Raw genomic sequence first — 5371 nt, forward strand, 5'->3', positions numbered from 1 at the left:
AATCATAAATCCTATCTGATTCAACTTTATCAAAAGAATCATCCTTATTTTCTAAAACTTGAAAATTTTTTAAATAATTATGCAAAGTTACCAGGCAGTTGGAAACTTCCTCAACCTGGTCCATAGTTCAGCCTTCAAAGTCTTTAAGAAAGACAGTCCCAACCAGTCGGCTCAAAGCCCAAGTCCGGGTGGCGCAACTTTACCGAGAGCCCCTCCAAAGACAAATAACACCCTTCACAATTGTAAGGATTCAGAGATCGATCAACATTTAAAGGCTTCAATTTATGATTATATATCCTAAAATCGACATGCATTTGTTCGACATAGAGACTCGAATCTGCTTTGACAATTTTAGGCTTGTCTTCTTTATTCCACAGAAGCACACTTTGATGCACCGTAGATGGTACAACACCTACTCCATGGATCCAATCTTTTCCTAATAAGGCATTATAACTGGCCTTCGATGGCACTACCACAAACACAAAGTGTCTCTCCGAAGTCCCCACCTTTACAGTCAAGGTAACTAACCCTCTCGCTGGTGTAGAATTTCCACTAAAGTCAGTCACAACAATGTTTGTAGGGACCTACTTTCCTTAACATCCTTTCAGGCAGGAGACTAATCACTGCTCCACCATCAATTAATACCTTGTTTATTTTGAACCCATTCACAATAGCAACAATATGAAGGGGACGTAGACGAGACATTTGTCTTTCAATAGGGCGAGGAAAGAAACCTGGCTCATCTTCTATGCGAATAAAAGAGAAAGCCTCTTCATACTCTTGATCATAATCTTCATCTGGATTACTTTTGCATTCTCCAAGGTATTCGGTGGGAATTATCGAAATCGTTCCTACCATGTCATCATCTCCTTCATCAAAGTATTCCTCATCAACATCAACATCTTTATGTTTATGAATCCCAGAGGACTGAGCAACTGCCTTCCCTTTTTTCCATCTTTGCTGGTGATGAAATCTCCTTAGGATAAGTCTCTCCATCAGAAGGAAAAACAACGCGAGAATGCATAGAGGGAGTTGCCCCCTTGTCTTTGCTGTTTCAATTTGAACTTTCTTATTTTGATTTAAACTCCTTCTTCCACCTCTTCCTCTTGGGTTACCTCTGGTTTGTCCTCGATAAGAGGCATATTGATTTTGAGACGGTGCTCGATGTCCCCACAGAGGATTGTGCCGATACAGATGATCACGCCTTTGAAATTTTTGACAGTTTTTTATCCACTTAATACCTATAGCCTGAGATCGACTTAAAGGTGTAATCACATCATGTTGAGGGATTTTTGAACCAGAACCCTCCACACGTCGAATCGGCTACCTCTGGCGTGCTTGTTCCTCTCTATAGGCCAATTCTTTCTTCATTCTTTCTTTGTAAAAAATCACTGCCGCTTCAACATCAAAGACATCATTACACCGCGGACACAGAGATATGTCCCGGTCTTTGATCTTCTGCTGAACCAGGAAATCTAGCAAATCATCCTCTGTTCTGGGGTAAACAGATCTCACCTGCGACTTAAAATCGTCAAGAGCTACATCGAAATCATAAGACATACCAACCATGTTCACCCCCAAGTAAGGCTCAACTAACTAGCATCAACTTCGAAGGGATCAACATCAACCTTCATCTCCTTCTTACCATCGTTAAATTTCAACCGTCCTTCCATGATTGCTTCTTGAATCAAATCCCTGAAACAGACACAACTGTTAGTCGAATGACTTGTTGCTTGATGAAATTTACAGTAAGGCTTTCCTTTCAAATCTTTTACGGAAAGCAAAGTTCTACCCTCAGACAAAACCAATTGTTTATCTTTAAGCAACACATAAAAAATCTGATCAGATTTCGAGATATCAAAACTATATTTTTTTCCACTTTTAAGTTTTGAATCATTCGACTTTTCACTACCAAGAAGTTTTTTCAGTAAAGAGCAAACATATGGAGGACCTTTCTTAAGTTCAACCAAATCGACTTCTGTTTCGAAATCGAATTCCTCCTCTGAGGACTCCATGGTTACATATGCAACCTTTTCTTTTCGAGTAAACGGTTTACTCTTTGAACTTTGTTCATTTCTATGTTTTTCTTTCTTCTTTTTCATAAGCTCAGTCTGCCAAACTTTCTCAGCCAAATGAGCTAGATCAGGAATAAGCACATTAAGCAATTTCCTGTGCATATAGAATCCTAACACCATGGTTGCTATTTTCACTATCTCACTTTCAGGTAACGTAACATAGCATCTACTTCTAGCATTTTTGAAATGTATTAAATAATCATCGATGGTCTCACCATCCTCACGTTTCAAAGCCACTAAGTCATAACTGCTACGTTCATTTCTCCTCGATAAAACTGAGCGTGAAAAGCAGTTTCTAACTGATTCCATGTTGTAATCGAATTTGGTCTAGGATTCGAAAACCAAGTAAATGCATTCTTCGTCAATGACGAAGGGAAGAATTTCATTTTCAAATTTTCATCATTAGCTAGATTTCCAATCTTGACCAAATAACGAGCGACATGTTCAGTAGTCGATTCTCCAACTTCTCCAACAAATTTTGTGGTTATTTTTGGGTTTTTTACCCCTCTTGGCACTTCAGCCATTTGAACTGCCTGAGGAAGAGTAGACACAAAATGTGGTTGATTCAAAAAACCAACATTCAGGCCAACCCAATTCAAAACCTCTTCTACAATTTTAGTAACTTGATAGCGATCACCACGCAATCCGTTTAGAACATCATCAGCATTTTCATGTCGGAGAACTATGCGAGGATTTTTTCGATTTGGAATAAGATTTTCATTTTGAAAAATATTTTACATTCCTTCGTTAATTCCTCGAGCATTATGCCTCTCACCTTCATCATAATCGATGATTCAAGTAATCCTTTCAACTTGTCTGGCTAGACGCTCGAATCTCAATTCATGATCAGCCATTATAGGATTCAGAATTGTAGTCATTTGCTGAGTCAATAAATTGACTAAGTCATGGTAACTTTCTTCCATTTGTTGTCCATATGCTGCCAATGAATTAATAGCATTCGAAGTGAAACCCACATGATAATCACGAGAATATTTGGAATATTGTGGGTTTTAAACATTATTTGCTCCATTTACATTCCCAAAACAGATAGGGGGCATGAAACCACCCACCGGTGGGGTATAACCAGTAGGAAGACCATAAGGGGGCCAACCAGCAGTTAATAGAAGTTGATATGGTGGTACAGAACCATACGGACGAGTATTACGTCCAATATTTCCAGTTTGAATAGTCGTAACGACTATACTTTCAGTTCCAATTGCACTCTCCGAATGTGAAGATACATCGGTTTGTTGCATGGATATTGGTATGCTATTATTGGTGGATGAACCACCATTCACATTTGATACTTCATCAGCCATGTGAATGTTCTTCCCACTTCGTAATCGCATACACTAAAAGATTATTGGAAAAATGATTATTTTGACACATTTCGATTTAAAACTGTCTCACTGGGTGTGCCAATTTGTTTTGTTGATTTTTGGCAAATTGATGGTGATTCGATATCTAATGGTCTGGGAGCGAAACCTACTCCTCTGTGCGAGTACTAGTTTTCTATAAGTGCATCAAAGTGTCTTCGATTAGACAAGTGTTGAAAATAAATATAAAATAAATTTGTAAATTGATAAATGAAATTTAGAAATTAAAGTTTTGAATACTAGATAAATGGTAAATGGAAAAGGTTTGCATGAGAAATTAAAAGAACAAGTGATAACAATGACTTCGAATAAATTAAAGAACTTTAACAAAATGAATGAAAATGCAGAAAGATGAATTAGATGAAGAATGTAAAGAACACTTAATGAATAACATTAATTGAAAAAAATTAAGTTTACAGAAGAATTAAATTAAATTGAAATAAAGAAGAAGGTGGAAGGAACCCTACAGAAAGTGTAACTCGATTGCAAACTCAGGGATACGCTGGGATGTGAAAATGCTTAGAGTGTTTTTTTGAGTAAAAGTTCCAACCCTATTCACTAAGATTTTCTAGTATTTATAGGCTAGTCTTACATAACGGCCCATTAATTTACAATTAATTATAATTAAATTCAGCATTTCAAATTTGAAAGCAGTCTCTCTTGGTAACCGTTCCCGCCGCTTGATTGTAGATATTCTCCATAATCTCCTCGTGCAATAAAAGCTATTAACTTCCCACTTCTACAACTAATCGATCAGCTCTTTCGAAGGCCTTACTCAATTCTTCTAATCAAATCTTCTAATCGATTTGGCTTACTCGATCAACAACACAATCGAAATACACATCAGCACCGATTACTTCCAACTTCAGGTTTACAAGCATACCTTTTCGAGAAACCATACTCAATTAATTTCGATTTAACTCACTATGATTGAAAAAATATTTTCGATCAACAAATCGTCCCCTTGGATTAATGTGGTTGTCTTCGATATTATTGTCGAACAATAAAACACTTAATCCAAAAGACGTCAGTTTTCAAACTAGTAATAATCATCATTTAAGACTCCCCATTATTACCGAGCCACTCAGTACGTCTCCCGAGATTTGCGCTTCCTCTTCTTACCACTTCATCTTCTTCACGAAGTTACCTTTATTCGCATTCCTTTCACAGTAACGACTACAGTGACACTTTTAAATTTCACTCTTCCTTCTTTATCTGAATCTCTTGACCTCATCATTCTCTGAACTCCCATCGCATCAAGAATTGTTTCACAAAATTCTCAACCTTAATTTTTCTGATAATGGCTGGTTCTTCCTCTCGTGCCACTACTCAGTATAAGGGTAAAGGCCATGCAACGACACCACCATCTCCACCAGCTCTTCGCATCCTTAATCAAATCGGTGATAAAATCATTGATGACCCCCATCTACCAGTCAATGATACTAGAATTCTTATCCCCTTTACAACCGGTGCAGATACACACTGCTTTCTTGAGCCGATTGAAACTCTTGAAAGGGCCAACAAAATTCTTTCTTTCTTCCCTAATGCCGAAGGAGAAGATCTATTAATAAATCAAGCTTTTAACATCTCTCACTTCATCAACCAAAAACACTTTTGAAACAATCCAAAAATTAAACCTCGAGGGTTTGATTTTACAACTTGGTACCAACGTCTCGAACCCACAAAGGGTATTACCTGGGGAGCCCTAGGAATACAAGAACTGTTAAGGCTTTTCCAATTTTTACTCACTACACACCCTTGGATGATTGGAGCAGTGACCTATTTCTGGAACAGAACTACCAATAACTTCCACCTTTCTTGTGGAATGATCGGAATGTCTCTCCTCAACATAGTTGCTATTACAGGACTCCTTATAAATTCTCCAAACTGCACCCTTGACATGCAATCTCAGCGTCAATA

The sequence above is a fragment of the Arachis stenosperma genome, chromosome 4 (assembly GCF_014773155.1).
Source record: "Arachis stenosperma cultivar V10309 chromosome 4, arast.V10309.gnm1.PFL2, whole genome shotgun sequence".
Lineage (NCBI taxonomy): Eukaryota > Viridiplantae > Streptophyta > Magnoliopsida > Fabales > Fabaceae > Arachis > Arachis stenosperma.